This window comes from Lithobates pipiens, unplaced genomic scaffold, assembly GCF_037356315.1.
Source record: "Lithobates pipiens isolate NorthernLeopardFrog02 unplaced genomic scaffold, aLitPip1_a1.2 Scaffold_16, whole genome shotgun sequence".
NCBI lineage: Eukaryota > Metazoa > Chordata > Amphibia > Anura > Ranidae > Lithobates > Lithobates pipiens.
Window position 1 is genome coordinate 473,555,266 of NW_027507748.1, and position 19,854 is coordinate 473,575,119.

A 19,854-nucleotide genomic window follows, 5' to 3' on the forward strand; every position below is an offset into this window, starting at 1 on the left:
CAGAAATTATTTTCCAAAAATTGTTTGTATAATTGTGAATTTATCTGGTCCACACACCCAGAGCGCCATAAGCCAAGATCTCAATTTATATTCATGTTGCACAGTTTTAAGAACTAAAAGATGATCACCTTTATTTTCAAATTGTTGGATAAGACTTGACACCCTTAGAGAAAAATGGCTTTTTTTTATCCTTGGGGTTTCAGTATGTAGGCTCTTAAGAGTTTGCTTGAAAACTATCTGCAGAAAACCTTTGGCTCACTGCAGATTAATAAATCAAATATGTGCCAGTCCTTCGGTTTGCACAAACATTTGGCTGTTTTGATAAGCACAGTACATAAAAATAGAGTTCTTTCTTTGCACTGTACATAGCAAAGCAGTGAGTGTATTCTGATGCAGGTGAGGTTCAGGTGGCCTCCTAAATGGGCTTCTACTCTCATATGGTTATTTAGGTGTATCGTTATATACAAGAAAGTCTATTGGGTAGTCATGCCTTCACTCTCTCTAGCTATGTCTCTTAGTTGGCTGTTCTCTAAACATGCTCCAATTACCCCAAGCATTTGAGATCACTTGGAGGGGGAAATCATATGAAGGCAACAATTGAACCAGATTGTTTTGGGGAAAAGAACAATGATCAAGCAAAGTTTGGTTAGTGGGTGTCTGCTGCTGCCCTGGAGAAGGTATTGTTGTCCAGTCACAAAATTGCTAGATTAGACCACAGTCATCTCATGTCTATAGCTAGTCTTGATCATTTATCTTAAAGTGAACCTCTCCTCAAATATATTTTTTTCATCTGAAGTGAGATGCTGGCTCAGAGGTCATTCTGATATGTAAGTCCAGTACTGTTCTAAGCTGTTTTCACAAAATACTTCAGTTTGAGTTGGTACTAAAATTACAATGTTGCAGTTTGATCACTTAGGGAGAGGAGACCTTGGAAAAGCTTGACATAAATATATCCTACACAAAGTTACTTGATTGGAAGACTATCATATAATAAACTTACTATATAATAAAAGTACAGCTTTCTGGTAAAAAAAAAGAAAATATATATATATACTATTGCTAAAGCCCACTTGTATGACTTGTCCTGGGACTTGGGACTGCATAGTCATATGAAAAGTCGTTCCCCATGATTTCCAATGACAACCGTTCGTATTAGTAGGACTTCAAAATAGGCCCTGCACTACTTTGATACAACTTTGATGCGAGTTGAGGTCCATGAACAACAAATCTCCCTGAAATTGTGGCAAAAACGTGTGACTTTGAAGTTGCGGTAGTGTGAAAGGGGCCTTAATATTATGACATTAGGAATTTATGCAGACTTGTAAAGTTACTTTATACATTTACTGCTGTTTTAAAATAGTGCTGCAAAAACTCCTGTCAACTTTAGGGCCCCTTTATAAATGGCAGTAGATATGGATGGCTGTGCATATGCTGACAGATGGGAATGCTGATGCCACTGACCGGCAGTTCAATAAGTCCAGCACTCAGCCTAGGAGATATTCGATTGTGATCCCGCTATAAAAGTGCCCTAAAAAAATAAACATTTTTGCAGGTGCATGTGAGCTAGAGGTGTTTTTTTTATTTTTTTTGAATTTTCATTTTCATTTTCCCCCCAAAGGCAGAAATCAATAAAACAATTAAGTATATAATATAAACACATTCAAATTAAAATAAAGTGACTACATATGTATATATAGAGATGAATTGCATGTATGGGCAGTGTTTACCTGCTAAATACTGCGCAGCCATTTTTTTTTTTTCATTTGTGCATTATGCAGTATATTGTTCACATTGAAAAAAAACTCATTGAAAGGTACTGGTTTGTTTCCCTTTCATTACTTTACGTGCAAATCATGTTTCTGTATCCTTTTGAAGCAAATATCTGGGGTTTCAATAATTATCCCTTTCATGACTAAGCCTATTTTTGACTTTTGGTGTTTACAAGCTAAAATCCATATTTTTTGCTAGAAAATTACTTAGAACCCCCAAACATTATATATATATATTTTTTAGCAGAGACTCTAGAGAATAAAACGGCGATTGTTATACTGTATATTTTTTTAAATCCGGCGCCATTGGCAGCCGAGTAAACGGGAAGTGGCGTCATGACATTGATTCCGTATTTACAATTAGACTGGAATGACGCCGCTTACGCCACTCTTACCGGTGCTCCCGCTCATTCGGGAGAACCGATCTCACATCCGCCGCTTACGGCGTCATTCCAGTCCCTCCCTAGCCGCTGGAAGCGGCGGATGTGAGATCGGTGCTCCCGATTGACACTGATGTGGCTAACAGTCAGAATAGTATTGCTAACTTTAATGACATTGGTGTGATGGCAATCAGGACACTGGGACTAGCTTACACTGGCTTATGCTGGTCTGGTGACACTGACTGGTATGGTGTTAATCAGGAATATTGTTGTTGGTTGTACTGGTCTGATGGTCCTAGAACTGGTGTTGTAGTGATTAGGAACACTGTTTTTGCATCACTAACACACTGATCAGGAAAAGTGTTGCTGGTTTACACTGGGTGGATGACCCCTACACTGATGTGACTGTGATCAGGAACACTTGCTGGTATACAATGGTTCGTCATAGCTGACATGGGTATTATGGCAATCGGGGGCAATGGTTTGCTGCACTGGTCTGGTGACAGCATGCCTAGTGTCACTAGCAATCGGGTACACCTTTGCTGGCTTCATTGGTGAAGCTGGGATTGATGTAGCTAGTGGTCAGGGACACTTTGGCTAGTTGCACTAATTTGTTGACACTTCGCACTTCACTCCCCCTCGCTGTGGACACTTCTGGATCAGTCATTTCTGTGTCCCTCAATGAAAATTACAGTAAGTAAAAAAAATTCTTACTACAGTTTTGGGGGAGGCCCTAAAACCTTTTAGGTTTTTATAGCTATCCCTGTTCCCATTGGGAGGTTTTCTCTCACTTCCTAACCCCTCTTTACAAGGACAGTAAGTATAGGAAAAATCACAAACGGTTAAAAAAAAGGTTAGAACTAAAGGTACAGAAAGTTTAAGGCCTCATGCACGCTGTGTTTTTTACAGCTGCTTTTAGCAGCGTCCTTTGTTTTGTTTTTTGTTTTTTTGCAGCTTAAAAATGCCCCTCCATGTTATTCTATGTGTCCATGCACACACAGGCTTTTAGGAGCGGTAAGTGGCATAGGCATTTTCAAGCTGTAAAAAAAAAACCCAGGGCTAGCGCAATCTGAGGACTGGCGTTACACCTGTAAAAACATCTGAAACTGGTAAAAGCCGCTTACGTGGATTAATGCTGGATACAGCTGGGTTAAGAAAAAAGACACAATGGGGATTGGGTGTATCAATACACCTAGTGGTAAAAAAAATAATTATGAAGGTGCCATGTCCTAAATTGCATTCAAAAAAGAGAAGTAAAGAAGGGGGCTATGGACTTTCTAGGCACTAATACAAAAGATTTCATAGTTAAAAAGATATAATTTAAATTATATCTTTTTAACTATGAAATCTTTTGTATTAGTGCCTAGAAAGTCCATAGCCCCCTTCTTTACTTCTCTTTTCTGAATACAGCCGGGTTAAGCCTCTGCAAGTTTTTTTTTTTTTTTTTTATTTTTATTTTTTTTTACATGTCAAAATCAATGGTTCCCTATGAGAGCACATTGATTTGAATAGAAGTCGCACCACAAGTCGGATCATAATGATCCGACTTGCGGTGCGACTTGTGCGCTGAGGATCTTGAAGAGGAACCCTCGCCAAAATGGAAAAAATAAACGTATGTGGGGTTTAGTCTGGTATGGATTTTAAGGGGAACCCCCACACCCAAAAAATTGGCTTGGTTCCCCCCCAAAAAAAATAAGGACACGTGGACCCAGCATTACAGCGGGAGAGAGCATCGGGAGAACATTGGAGAAAGAACAGAGGGAGAAAACAGTGGAAGAACACAATAGAGAGAAGAACCGTCAGCGGAAGAAGCTGTCAGCAGAGAGAAGAGAAGAACCAGAGGATGAAGACATCGCCGGAGGGAAAAGAAATTGTAAGGAAAAGAGATGCTGAAGTTGCTTTAATAAATTACTTTGTCAAAAACCCATGTACTGTTTTTATTTTTGCCACTTTTTTTGGGTGAATGGATAGGGGTATGTACCCATACCCCATACTCATTCACATAGGGTGGGGGGGGCGGGATCTGGGGGCCCCCTTGTTAAAGGGGGCTTTCAGATTCTGATAAGCCCCCCGCCCACAGACCACGACAACCACCAGCCAGAATTGTTGGGAAGAGGCCATTGTCCCCATCAACATGGGGACAAGATGCTTCAGGGTGGGTTGTGCCCCAAAGCACCCCCTCATGTTGAGGTTATATGGTCTAGGAGGGGGGGCCCTGTTTTGGGTTGGGGTCCCCCTAAAAAAAATCCATACGAGACCGAAAGGTTTTTTTTTTTCCTTTTGGCGAGGGGTTCCCCTTCAAGATCCTCAGTGCGCAAGCTGCACCGCAAGTCGGATCCAATCATGATCCGACTTGTGGTGCAACTTCTATTCAAATCAATGGGCTCTCATAGAGAACCATTGATTTTGCATAGAGGCAGAGAAACGCTGCTAAAAGCGCATTAACGACAATGCAAAAAGCAGACTTTTTTCTGCCGTTGGTAGTGGCCTTGCAGCTTGTTTTTTTCTTACATCCTGTGTGCATGAGGCCTAAAACATATGTCAGGTTCTTATTGCAACTTTGCTTCAAGATGTGTCAGAGCATGACGCTGAGGCTGAAAGAGGGGGGAAAACTCCCTATTGGAGACACAGTAGTAATAGTTTCTCTTTCAATATTTTTATTAAGGTTTACATGAGAAATACGTAACAATCTGTAGGCTTATACATGGGAAACAGTCAAATCATGAATAATAAATAATGAGTATATAAGTCACTGTATGTTCAACAGGAATTATATCTGAAAATATGATTTATAATAATATAGATTCACTTAAATAGCCAAAAATGTTGGAGTATTTAATGGAACATGCCTCCAGACCACCCATCCAGCCCTGATGGGCACGCACTGTGGATGGCATAAAGAGAACAAAAGAAATAAAGTGCAGCGCTTGGCCACTAAATGTGAATGTTACCTGAAAAATTGTGCAAACAAATATAAATCAGAAAACAGCTGTGAAACCAAATACACAAATATTGTGAAAAATATTGTGAAAAAAATCTTATTAAACTCAAGTGTCCAATGAGATAAAAAACAAACAAATTGTGAGTTCAAATGTCCATATGTAAATTAATACAAAAAATATAAGTAATGTCCAGTGTATATATAAAATAGAAGTAGCTAAAGCTTGTTTAATCAATGAAATAGTACTTGACCACGTGGACCCTTCACCTCTAAACACTACTAATAGATGGAGGCTTACCAGATCCCAGTGACCCCCTGTTAGGGGAGGTCAAACTGCGTGGATTCGATCACAAATCACATAGACGTCCCGATAACCAGATGCCGGAGATTGTCCCGATCTTTTGGATGTCCCGTGATCTTCGGATCCACGCGGATGCTCTCAGCGCGCTTCCAAGCGACGTATCACCCACTAATATCTCCATACAGCAGGAAGGACACAGCTTCTGTGGATGGGTGGGGGCAAAGCTGTATAAATCGGGAATATTTACACCAAAATCACTTTAAATGTTGCTAAAGACATAAGGGCGCTCTAGGTGTTCCAATCATGGATTACACATGCCATTTATATTAGATCAAACATATAAGAATTAAGAGAAATATCAGAGAAAATAAAAAGATAGTGCTTGTCAATTTCAAAATATAAAACCATATGTGTAAGAAGAGAGGTTCCCTTATCCATCGGGATAAGAAAAGATAGAAAGAAGAAGCGAGAAAGAGGGAAGAAAGAGAAGGAAGGGTCTTCCATTGTAATAGTGTGGCCCACACCCAAAAAATGCATATCAATTAAAAAAAAAATATATATATATAATAGGAATTATTGCGGCAACAACAATGAATAATCAAAGTCATAGGGCAAAAAATGTTTAACCCGAGGTTTCCAAATTTTGTTGAATTTACCGATATTATCATTCTCTATGGCTGTCATTTTGGCAAATAGAAGGGCCTTCAACAGCCTATGTTTGGCTTCAGCCACAATTAAGGTGGGAGATTTCCAAGCTATAGTTTGTTTGCCTGCAGTTGTAAGATTAATGAGAAGTTGAAATTGAGTATGAGTAAGTGCAGCTGGTTTAAAGGGGAAGTAAACCCTGATGAGTTTACTTCCTCTTTCATTCCCTGCAAAGGTAAAACATAATGGACTACTATGCATCGCATGGTAGTCCATTATGTGTCACTTACCTGACACAGGAGCCAGCGATATCTCGCTGTCCCCTGTAGTCCAGGCGCATCCATCTTCTCGGTGGGTCTCGCTGCTCCGCTGCTGTCATTCGGCGAAGCCGCGATGACGTCACTCCTGCGCATGTGCACGGGAGCCACCACGCGCGGCATATTCGCCGTTGACGGTGCCGCACTCAGTGCGCCTGCGCGCCGCTGTCTACAGCGGTGCCTGTCTTTCGACAAATATCTCCTAAACCGTGTAGGTTTAGGAGATATTTCTTGGACCTACAGGTAAGCCTTAATCTAGGCTTACCTGTAGGTCAAAGTGTGTTGTAAGGGTTTGCAACCACTTTAAGATTTAGGAGGGCCACAGCAGGGTCTGGGATTATAGAGATTTCCAAGGCTTTAGAAACCATATTAAATATCTTTCTCCAGAAATCTTGGGTTACCAGACATTACCACCAAATATGGAAATGCGTACATGCTGAGGAACATCCTCAAAAACTATTTTCTGGGTATGCTAGGATAAATTTTGCAATCCTTGCTGGTACCAAATACCAATGTGCCATTATTTTGAAATTGGTTTCTAATGCATAACCTTTCTTTGTACTAGTCTAACAAATATGATGGCATTAAAATAGGAAGTACTCTAAATAAATACAGAAATTTAGCTAATATTGTCATCTTTATAGCATTAATTCGCCTTAACCACGACAAGGAGAGAAGACAACTGTTTCATTAGTCCGGTGATTTGTTTCAATAATGGAAGGTAGTTTGCTGCAAAGAGCACTGTCAAGGAGTTTGTAAATTGGACTCCTAAATATAAAAGTTGGTGAAATACCCAGTTAAAATGTAAAGAAGATTTAGCTTGCATTAGTTCAGTGTGTGTTAAAGAACTATTAAGTGCATTTGATTTTGTAGGGTTAACAAACAGACCAGAAATATGAGAAAATGTATCTAGTAAGTCTAGTAAATTTGGAGCAGAAACGTAGATGAGTTAGGAAAATTAAAACATCATCTGCAAATAGACAGATCTTATGCTGTAATCCTCCCAACTCAATACCTTTTAATATCAGGGTTGGCTCTAATTAATAGTGTCAAGGGTTCTACGAAAATGGTAAAAATCAATGGGCAGAGGGGACAACCTTGCCCCGTACCTCTCTTAATGTCTATCATTGCTGATTTGTAGCCAGCATATTTAACATATGCCTGTGGATTATCATATAGAGAGGAGATCCAGGTCAAAAAACGATTCCCAAAACCCCATGTATGCAAAATATATTGCATGTATGGGCAAGTGACAGAGTCAAATGCCATCTGGACATCTAAAGAAAGTAGGCAGGTTGGGATGTGTCTATTTTTAGCAGCATGAGGGAGTAATGGGGCCTGTCAAATATTACCTCCCGCTTCTCATGTGGGCATGAATCCTGTTTGATCACATTGGATTAGGCAGCCTATAATGGGATTGAGACGATTCGCTATAATTTTAGCTAAAAGTTTATTTTCCAAATTTAGTAGAGATATAGGATGGAAATTGGTCCAAGAGGTGGAGTCTGATCTGGGTTTAGGGAGCATAGTTATTATGGAGGTCAACGTTTCCATTCTAAATGTGTGACCATTAAGTATAGAATGGAAAACTCTGGTTAATATAGGTGTCAGTGTGGGAGCAAACAATTTATAATAAGATGCTGAAAACCCATCCGGGCCTGGTCGTTTATGAGGTTTTAAAGTTTTTATGGCATTTTGAACTTCTAATTCTGTAATGGGACTCTCGAGATGGACGAGCTGTTCATTGTCTATAGGTGGAAGATTGATAGAAGCAGTTAGGATATCGGCTTTCGTCTGATCAAAATCTGAGATGTGAGAATAAAGTTTAGCTGAATTAGAACGGAACACCTCAAGTACTGTAACGGGGTTACTAGTATATGCATCTCGTGACGTCTTTAATCTTATTGGTGTCTGAGCATATTTTTTATCATATTTAAAGCGGAGGTCCACCCTAAAGTGGACCTTCCGCTCATCGGATCTCTCCCCCCCTCCGGCGCCACAATTGGCACCTTTCAGGGGGGAGGGGGGTGCAGGTACCTGTACAGTACAGGTATCTGCACCCACTTCTGGGATAGCTCTCTGCGGAAAGGGGCGTAGATTACGCCCCTTTCCGAAAGTCCCCCGCTGCCTGCTGGGAAACACACAGATCCCAGAGGCAGCGGGTCCATCCTTATTGCGCAGCGCGACTCGCACATGCGCAGTAGGGAACCAGGAAATGAAGCCGAAAGGCTCCACTTCCTGATTCCCATACCCAAGATGGCGGCGGCAGCACCCGAGAGACGATCGAGAGATCGGCTTCGGGTGCCGACATCGCGGGCGCGCTGGACAGGTAAGTGTCACTATTTTAAAAGTCAGCAGCTGCAGTATTTGTAGCTGCTGGCTTTTAAAAAAAAAAACACACGGAGTCCCGGTGGACTCCCCCTTTAAACTATGTGTCATATAGGTATCAGGTTTATTAGCTTTAAGGTATTGGATATGCTGACGTTTAAACCTTTTATAGTTTCAAAACCTTCCCAACTTTATCCAAATAGATGGCGTTGAGCTGGAACATGAATTTAAGGTATTGCCTTCTTTAACCACTTGCCAACTGCTTCACACCAATATATGTTGGTACAATGGCAGCGGTGGGCAAATGGGTGTACCTGTTCATCCCCTTTAATTGACAGGGGTTAGCGGGCGTGTACACGCCGCCACGTACAGCGTGACCATGCCTGCGGGACCAGTGTGCTCTATGTCCGCCGGTCTCCCGGCAATCATTTCACGGAGCCACAGAACGGGGAAGTGCCTATGTAATCAAGGCATTTTCTTGTTTGGCCTTGTGACATGACAGAGATCACTGCTCCCGATGACTCGCCCATCCCCCCCACAGTTAGGATCACTCCCTAGGACATAACCTTTTGATCGCCCCCTAGTGTTTAACCCCTTCTATACCAGTGTAATTTACACAGTAATCAGTGCATTTTTATCACACTGATCACTGTATAAGTGACAATGGTCCCCAAATAGTGTCAGAAGTGTCTGATGTGTCTGCCATAATGACGCAGTCATGATAAAAAATTGCAGATCGCTGTCATTACTAATAAAAAAAAAATGCCATAAAACTAAAAATTTATAGCGTCTATTTTGTAGACGGTATAACTGTTGCGCAAACCAATCAATATATGCTTATTGCATTATTTTTTTAAACAAAAATATGTAGAAGAATACATATCGGCCTAAACTGAGGAAAAAAATAGTTTTTTTATATATATTTTTGGGGGATATTTATTATAGCAAAATGTAAAACAATATTTTTTTTTTTTTCAAAATTGTGCTTCTTTTTTTTGGCTTATAGTGCAGAAAATAAAAACTGCAAAGCTGATCAAATATCACCAAAAGAAAGCTCTATTTGTGGGGGAAAAAAAGGACGTCAAATTTGTTTGGGTGCACTGTCGCACGACCGCGCAATTGTCAATTAAATTGATGCAGTGCCGAATTGCAAAAAGTGCTCTGGTCAGGAAGGGGGTAAAATCTTCTGGGGCTGAAGCGGTTAAACATATGGTACTGTGGCAGCACGCAGGTAAAGTCACCTGGTTGTATCCAGGATGGGAAATATGTGTGCCCTAGATTCAGGCTTTATGCAGACTTTTACAATTAGAGGGGAAGAGTTAATGAGCCCAGCTGAAGTAAGTGGGCTCATTAAGACCTCTACAAAAAAAAACAGCATGCTTAGGGAGATGCTCCATCCTGGAACCAGTTTTCTGTTGTATAGACTGGGGAGTGTGATATCTGTTCTGTGCGGTGAGTTAACGCCTGTGTGGCAAACCTCTACAACAGAGACAGGGACTGGTGCAGCACAAGGCTGCACTCAGTTGTTAGACAGGGAATCTAAGTGTGTAGTTAGAGGTCAAGCTGACCAGGATTTATTTTCACGTTTTATTTTTGTTTGGCTGTTATATGTATCACTGCATGTAGCATAAATAAACCGCATCTTTTGTTTTTTGCACCTAAAACGCTGTCTGCTGTGCCTGATTTTGTGTTGTGAACCCATCCAGGGGGTCACACACACCCGCTGCTGAGCTAACCCCTCACAGTACTTAGATGTTCTCATTTAAAAGTTAAGTCCATCGTTCTGACTGTTTCTTGTTACATTTCATGGTCAAGTGTAACATAAAGCATAGTCAGAGTCTACAGCTGCCCCTTGCACTTATGGATACTGGGGTTTTTTTCCCCCTGCTTGCTCCTGTCATATTTAAATCTGACATGGTTTTTCTTGGCTGCATGCTTTTTACTGGTATCCTAGAAAAAATGAGCATCAAAGTAGTTGTAAAATGCTGAAGAATAAAAAAAAAAAAAAAAATACGTAAAACAGCATAATGTGCTAGTATGTGATGCAAATACCTTAGAACGAAGACCTTCCAGCTGCGTCCACACATCACTGAGACGGCTAACATCTTCCCTTAGTGTTTCTTCCGGGTTCGCAGGCTCCGGCGCTGTGGGTGGTGCGCGAGAGCCGCAGTTTCTAGCAGGGACTCTGAAGGTTCGGCACTGTAAGCTGGACCTTCAGAGCGCATGAACTGATGATGTCATCTGCTGCATGCGCTCTGAATATCTCCTAAACTGTGCAAGTTTAGGCGGTATTGACAGTACCTATAGGTAAGACTTATTATAGGTTTACCTGTAGGTGCAAGTGGTGTAACAGAGTTTACAACCCTTGCATTGCTTTGCGAGCCCCTTGAGATTAACTTCAGGGAACCTATTATTGAGTGAAAGCTTTTAGCCACACTGGTACAGATAAGAGAATGCCTGCTACAGTCAGAAGTATAGTATGGAAATCTCAGCTGTTTCCCTAACCCTTTAGCAACAAGTCCATGTATAGTACACATGGCAAAGGAGAGCTTTATGGAAAGCTTTTTAAATATCTCTGTAATGTACAACTATTGTAACAGAGTATAGAACAGATAATAATGAGGCATAGAACTTAATGGAAGTAAGTGCTTAGTACATAGTGGTCATTTTGGTAGTTTGTGGTGTGAACATTTATTTTTGACACTGGAGAATGGCAGGACTTGTTGTATGCTAGTTCATTTGCATTTTCAACTCTTTCTCATACTGACTTAAATAGTAAAGTCAAAACAATATTGATGCGAACTTCCTCCTATTCAGATTTGTATTCTAAAAATTAGAAATAATATTCTTGCCTGCACATGAAGTTCTGACAGGAAATTGCTCATATAATGTACATGTTTTCTTGCAGCCCAGATGTTCTAATATGCTTGTATTTTATAAATTCTGTTGTTTACTGAGCTCTGAATGGAAAATGTATCTGTCAGTTGGACAAACTGGAAAGCATTTTTGTACACAAAAATTATTTTTTGTGAAGGTGCAACGTACTAAACTCACTAGGCACTAGCAACATCACTGGTGTACAATGGATGTAAAATGTCAGGTTTATTGTGGTTGCATTAATGTGCACACAGTCTTCTAACTGGGGATGTAGCTGTGTTCAGATTTAAACAATCACATTCAAACTTATTTTAACCCTTTCAGGACTAAGCCTATTTTTGGCATTTGGTGTTTACAAGTTAAAATCCATATTTTTTGCTAGAAAATTACATAGAACCCCCAAACATTATATATATTTTTTTAGCAGAGACTCTAGAGAATAAAACGGCGATTGTTGCAATATTTTGTGTTACACGGTATTTGCGCAGTGGTGTTTTTAAACGCAACTTTTTGGGAAAAGGGACACTTTCATGAATTTTAAAAAAACGAAACAGTAAAATTAGCCCAATTTTTTTGCATAATGTGAAAGATAATGTTACGCCGAGTAAATAGATACCAAACATGTCACACTTTATAATTGCACGCACTCATGGAATGACGACAAAGTACGGTATCTAAAAATCTCAATAGGCGACGCTTTAAAAAAATGTTTACGGTTACCAGGTTAGCATTAGAGGAGGTCTAGTGCTACAATTATTGCTCTCGCTCTGACGATCGCGACGATACCTCACATGTGTGATTTGAACACCGTTTACATATGCGGGCGCGACTTCCGTATGCGTTTTCTTTGCTTTGCGAGCTCGCGGGGACGGCGGGTTCTTTAAAAAAAAATATATATTTTAAAATGAATAAATAGTTTTATTTTATTTTTATTTTTTTAAATCACTTTTATTGCTGTCACAAGGAATGTAAACATCCCTTGTGACAGTAATAGGTGGTGACAGGTACTCTTTATGGAGGGATCGGGGGTCTGAAAGACCCCCGATCCCTCCTTTACACTTCAATGTATTCAGATCGCCGAAAACGTCGATTCTGAATAGTGTATATTTTTTAAAACCGGCGCCATTGGCAACCGAGTAAACGGGAAGTGACGTCATGACGTCGATCCGTGTTTACTATTAGGAGACTGGAATGAAGCCACTTAATGCTTCATTCCAGTCCCTGCCCAGCAGCCAGAAGCGGCGGATCGTGAATCAGTGCTCCCGATCAAGCGGGAGCACCGGTAACAGCGGCGAGAGGGGGGACGTCCCCTCCCGCTCCTCCGTCATTACAGCCGAGCGGCTTTTAGCCGCATCGGTTGTTATGGCTGGATAGCCAATCGCCCGCTGTAAAAAACGGTACCAGGATGATGCCTGCAGGTGCAGGCATCATCCCGGTATAACCGTACGCTCGGTGGGAAGGGATTAAATAGGAGTCAGTACACATCTGTCATCATTTAACATGCCTTTGATTATCCCCAAATAAAGTTCAGCTGTTCTAGTAGATCTGTCCTGACATTTTCGCAGTCTCATCCTACAGCAAAAACCATGGGCCACGGAGAGCTTCCAAAGCATCAGAGGGATCTTCTTTTTGTTTTTGTTTTTGTTTTTTTTATCCAACAAAAAAGTTTAATTAAAGAAGATTGGATCTCATAAACTCTCATATTTCCACGTAGTTCCCCTATGCTGGCAGATCATTTTCTCCATATGCAACAGTTCCTTGATATTCTGAATCCATTCCCATACTGTTGGGTCATTCTCTCCAATGCACCATGATCAGTTTCCTGGCCTGGAAAAAAAAAGTCTATGAATGGCCTCCCTAGTGCACATCTTCCATTCATATTCTTCCAGTGTTCCCAGTAGGCAAGTTCCAAAAGTAGTTACTTGAACCAGTTCCATACCGGGCCATGGTAATATGATGCCGGCAGGAACCTTCTCTCCCTCCGGGTGGGCGTCATTTGACGTCCACTGCTTCTCGCAGCTGCTGCGGGCCCCCAAGTGCCTGCAGAGCAGCGATCGGGGACAAGGCGTGTCCCTCAGACACAGCCCATCCCTAATTAAGGTAAAGAGCCAATGAACGACTGTATAAAATTACAGCCGGTCACTTTCAATTGGTTTGGCATGCACGCTGCTCATGCGTGCCCCGGGGGCATGCAGCGTGTCGATCGGGGATGAGGCTCGTCCCTTGGACAAAGCCCACCCCTGGTCAGGGTAAAGAGCCAATGAAATTGTCTCTTTACCACATGACCGACTGTGTCCAATCACAGCCAGCCACAATTGTAAACAAACCAGACTGTAACGGCTGTTGCTGGGTTCTCCTCCTCACATGCCGTTCCATTGTGAGAAGGAGAAATCGGAACAGTGAGTTACAGTGTTACCTTATATCACTACTATGCCCAGATTCCCCCCCCCTTGAATAAAGAGTACCTGTCACCCCCATCAGGAGTACCTGAGTACCTGTCACCCCCATCAGGAGTACCTGAGTACCTGTCACCCCCATCAGGAGTACCTGTCACCCCCATCAGGAGTACCTGTCACCCCCATCAGGAGTACCTGAGTACCTGTCACCTCCATCAGCAGTACCTGAGTACCTGTCACCCCCATCAGCAGTGCCTGAGTACCTGTCACCCCCATCAGCAGTGCCTGAGTACCTGTCACCCCCATCAGCAGTGCCTGAGTACCTGTCACCCCCATCAGCAGTGCCTGAGTACCTGTCACCCCCATCAGCAGTGCCTGAGTACCTGTCACCCCCATCAGCAGTGCCTGAGTACCTGTCACCCCCATCAGCAGTGCCTGAGTACCTGTCACCCCCATCAGCAGTACCTGAGTACCTGTCACCCCCATCAGCAGTACCTGAGTACCTGTCACCCCCATCAGCAGTACCTGAGTACCTGTCACCCCCATCAGCAGTACCTGTCACCCCCATCAGCAGTACCTGAGTACCTGTCACCCCCATCAGCAGTACCTGAGTACCTGTCACCCCCATCAGCAGTACCTGAGTACCTGTCACCCCCATCAGCAGTACCTGAGTACCTGTCACCCCCATCAGCAGTACCTGAGTACCTGTCACCCCCATCAGGAGTACCTGAGTACCTGTCACCCCCATCAGGAGTACCTGAGTACCTTGCACCCCCATCAGGAGTACCTTGCACCCCCATCAGGAGTACCTTGCACCCCCATCAGGAGTACCTGTCACCCCCATCAGGAGTACCTGTCACCCCCATCAGGAGTACCTGTCACCCCCATCAGGAGTACCTGTCACCCCCATCAGGAGTACCTGTCACCCCCATCAGGAGTATCTGAGTACCTGTCACCCCCATCAGGAGTATCTGAGTAACTGTCACCCCCATCAGGAGTATCTGAGTAACTGTCACCTCCATCAGGAGTATCTGAGTAACTGTCACCTCCATCAGGAGTATCTGAGTAACTGTCACCTCCATCAGGAGTATCTGAGTAACTGTCATCTCCATCAGGAGTATCTGAGTAACTGTCCCCTCCATCAGGAGTACCTGTCACCTTGTCTGAGTAACTGTCCCATGAGCCCAGCAGTGCCAGATGTGCAACCAATTTCTAGCTAATGTACAGCCCATTAGTCCTTGTTGTGCAGCCCTGCCATACAGCCACCATGTCCAGAAGAGTATACACCCCAGAAGAGGCATACCAAATGCTAAGCCTGACCGATGAAAGCAGCAGGGTGCTCTCACCGCCCCAGTACAGTTCTGATTCCAGTTCCGATTCTGGTTTGCAATACGAGCCCCCCCAAAGGCAGTACATCCGAATCATAATAGGAAGTCTGTCCAAAAAGAAGATTGTCTGAACTCCAGGCAGCTACCAGCAGCGCCATACACCCCAATGGCCAGTCAGCAAATGCCGACGGAGCTAGACCTCAGGAGAGGAGGCCCAGTACAAGCACTGCCAGACCCCAGGAGGAGAGGCCCGGTATAAGCGATGCTAGACCCAGGAGGAAAGGCCCAGTACAAGATCTGGAATTCCACGCCAAAGAAGTAAGGCCCAAACCCATCTTCCGGATGCCTTGGCCAACCCATTGTGGCTGCCTTCTAGCACATGGTCAGCCAAAATCCCCCCTTTCACAGCACAGCCAGGTGTGCAGGCCAACACCAAAGGTTTCTCTGAAATTGTTTTTTTAAATGTATTTTTACCTGATGAGTTACTTCAAAGCATCAGTGACCAAACAAATCTTTTTGCCCGTCATTACATACAAAACAAACCCAACTCATGCTATGCCCGCCCTTTTGGATGGAGACCCCTAACAGTGGAGGATTAGATTGCTTTTAGGCCTTTACGCTCAACATGGGGCTTACAAAAAAAATGAACTGCATTCATATTGGTCTACCAAGCCCATCCATCATATGCCAATTTATTTCAGCTGTAATGTCCAGGTCCCGGTATGACATGATTATGCGGTTCATGCATTTCAGTGATAACTAGCAGTGCCCCAATTGATTTTTTTTATAAGAGGTTTGCCGAACGTTACATCCCTAACCAGAACATCTCTGTGGACGAATCCCTGGTCCATTTGACAGGCCGGCTGGGAATCAAGCAGTATATTCCTAGTAATGCTGTGTAAACACGGCCAGACTTTTCGACAGCAAAGGTCAGACGGAACGAATCCATCGGACAATTCGACCATGTGTGAGCTTCATCAGACCTTTGCTATCAAAAAATCAGACGGTAGATTTAGAACATGTTTCAAATCTTTCCGACAAACTCGAGTCCGGTCGAAAAATCCATTCGTCTGTATGCTAGTCCGACGCTAGGGAAGCTATTGGCTACTGTCTATGAACTTCCTTATTCTAGTCTGCTCGGACTTTGGTGTGACTGTGTGTAGACAAGTCTGTTTTGGTGGAACTCCATTGAAAAGTCCTTCTGAGTTCAGACCGACGAAAAGTCCGGCTGTGTGTACACGGCATTAGAGGGCGAGGTATGGCTTGAAGCTCGACAAGCTCTGTGAAAGTGCCACCGGATATGTATGTGAATGCCATTCGTGTGTACAAAGGCAAAGATTCCCAGCTCCAGCCCCAAGTGTCCAACGTACATGTGAATAAGCGGGAAAATTGTATGGGAGTTGACATTCCCACTCCTCCAAAAGGGTATCATATTTGAATGGACAACTACTACACCAGTTTGCCCCTTTTTCACCACCTATTACTGAAGAAAACTTTGGCCTGTGATGCTGCAAAAAAAAATGGGAAAGGCATCCCACAGCATCTAGTCACCACACGGCTACAAAAGGGGGAATCGGCAAGCCTGAGGAACAAGGGAGTGTTGGTCGGGAAGTGGAGGGATAAGAAAGATGCTTGCATCATGTCCACTATCCACAATGGAACTTCAAAGAAGATGTGGTACCGTTCGAAAGCCTTGCTGTATCAACAAGTACAATAAGTTCATGGGGGGGGGGGGGGTTTAATGATCAAATGCTGCAGCCCTATCTTTCAACACGAAAGTCCCTCTTCTGGTACAAAATAGTTGCAATATACTAACAGTCATCATCTGGGGTGTGGACCCCCCCCCCAATAGCATCGCTTATATAAGAACGGTGACCCCAAAGTGTGCATGATGCCTAAAAACTTCCGCATGGCGTCACTTCTGGTCACAACCCCGGAAGCAAAAATATACCATAGATAATTAGCGTGTTGAATATCTAAATTGGAAGTAATACGTGCGCTAAATTTATAAATCTTATCGCCTATGAAACATCAGGGAAGGGACTGACAAAATATTAGTAATGGACGCAGTACTTGTAAAAGCCTTGACCGAGCCTCGCTATGAAAACAAGGCTGGGTCATATAGTAAATGCATTGACCGTGCCTCGCTATGAAAACGAGGCTGGGTCATATAGCGTCCCGGGACCAAGCCTCACTCTGAAAACGAGGCCAGATCACCTATCATTCTTCGCATCAGCATCCAAGCCTCGATTCCAAAACGAGGCTTGGTAATATACAATACTATAGACGTAACACGTCCCTTGAAAAAAAAAACCCCGTAACATCACAGCCTCCAGGCAAGGGCACTCTGCTCCTCTCCAATCAGAGAGAGGATACCTGAACGGACACACCTCTCCCATAACGTCCATAGACGCGCCATAGAAAATAATAATGAAATAACGATGGAAAAAAAATGGCATAATTCTTCATCCATAAATATTCTCGCATTACAGCTACATCACAAAATGGGGTCATCATTTTACAATGTTATTACATAATATCACCAAGTCTGCATAACATACAAAATTAAAAAAATGTTACCCTAGCAACAAACGCTGCTCTACAGGGATATGATATCCCTGTAGTGCAGTACACAGCTATCTTAGTAGGGTTTAGTATGAATAAATACAGAAAACATCAGCTGAGATAGACTCCACGTTAATTCATCCCAAAGGTGTTCTATCAGGTTGAGGTCAGGCTCTGTGTAGGCCATTTAAGTTCCTCCACAAACTCGCTCATCCATTACTTTATGGACTTGCTTTGTGTAATGGTCCAAATCACTTGGTGGAGGAGGGTTTATGGTTTGGGGTTGTTTTTTAGGGGTTGGTGCTTAGTTCCAGTGAAGGGAACTTCTAAGGCATCAGCATACCAAAACATTTTGGACAATTTCATGCTCCCAACTTTGTGGAAACAGTTTGGGGATGGCCACGCCCTGTTCCAACATGACTGCACATCAGTGTACAAAGCATTGCACAGAGTATGATGGCAGCAGCAATCCCTGCTCAGCCTTCTGTTCCTAGGTAGCACATCATCAGATATCTCCAGCAAACTCGAGCCACACACCACTGCCCCCCCTTCACTGCGGCCTTGTGGTTCTCTCTCTGAGATGGTCAGCAAAGGAAAATGGTTGCAGCATCACATGGTCAGCACAGGGGCTTCCTCACTGCATTCTGCAGGCTGGTGGCACAACAGACATCCCTTTCTCCAGCAGGCCAGGTCACTGTCTCCTTGCTCTGTTGAATCAGCCTATCATCCTCCAGACCCAGCCAAGATGACTGCCCCCTGCAGTGGAGACAATCCATAGACGAGCATTACAAAATGATCTCCTTAAAGATGGCTGCTGCACTTCTGCATTAATGAATATTTAGTTTAACCCTGTCCACAGACATTTAATACAGCAGCAGCAGAGGAAGATGTTACACAGCAGTTATCAGCTACAGTCGAGGTTACAAAGCAAAATATAAAAATGCTCTCACAAAGATGAGAAATGAGGCAGCATTATAATAGAGGCTCGGTATCCAGTATCCTGGTCAGTTGTCTTTTGCCCCCCTTGATGTGACAATGTAGGAATGTGTCTTGGGGAAAACCTTCCGTTCCTCAGCCTTCGCAGGTCGTGAAGGTAGTCCAATGTTAGTGTTACTTCAACCATTAGTTGTATACATATGGTGACTACTTACAAGTTATACATATCACTGCATTTGTGTTCTCATTTCAGAGTTTATGTGCTTGATTGGGGTATTACTATCTTTCCTAGTGTCTCTGTAATTTACTTTAATACATGTGTATTCTTGATCACATTACTTTTGCCTGCAGAGGTGTGAATGAGCATTAAGAGCTTTATACTTTTCACAAGGCAGCCTAGTAGATTTCTCCAGTGTTATCTGCAGTGCCCCGAACAGAGGTCACAGGAAGTTGTGGAGAAAGTAAGGAGAAAGGGAGACTGATCTAAAGTCTGAAGAGGTTAGCCAGAAGGAAAGGGGATGATCTGAGGTCAGAAGGGGTAAAAAAAAGAAAGGGGGAATTATTCTAAGAATAAAGAGGAAAGGGGGGAAGTGAACTGAGGTGTGAAGAGATTAAAAAGAAAGGGGGTGAGCTAATCTGAGAGGTCTGAAGAAGTTGATGAAGAAAGGGAATAATCTGAGGTCTGTTAGTACACTCTCTCTCTCTCTCTCTCTCACACACACACACACACACGCACAGACACACACACTCACACCCAACTACCACCAATGGAAAGACATTTTACCTTCCCCTGACATCGAAGCAAGGCCCCTTTTCATAAACTGACTGGGGGGGTATTTTTTTTACAAGCATACAAGTAATCCCCCTCCCCTCCTTCACAAAAGCAGGGCCAGATTTTTATGATCACTGATGCTTTGAGTAATTTTTCCTCCCACAGGCTATTAGATTCAGGCATTTTTGTTTAACTGATCAATGACTTTTGGCTGTTTTTCTTTTACTGACCAATAATGCCAAGTATTTTTTCTTCAACTAACCAACAGTAGGTTGTTTTATTTTCTTACATCAGGGGAC

General features: G+C 42.9%; 1 protein-coding gene across 1 annotated transcript in view; it reads left to right on the forward strand.

Moving 5' to 3' along the window:
• PCCA (propionyl-CoA carboxylase subunit alpha) overlaps window positions 1-19,854 on the forward strand; it is a 1,052,859-nt gene that overhangs the window by 919,834 nt on the left and 113,171 nt on the right. The window lies entirely within an intron of this gene.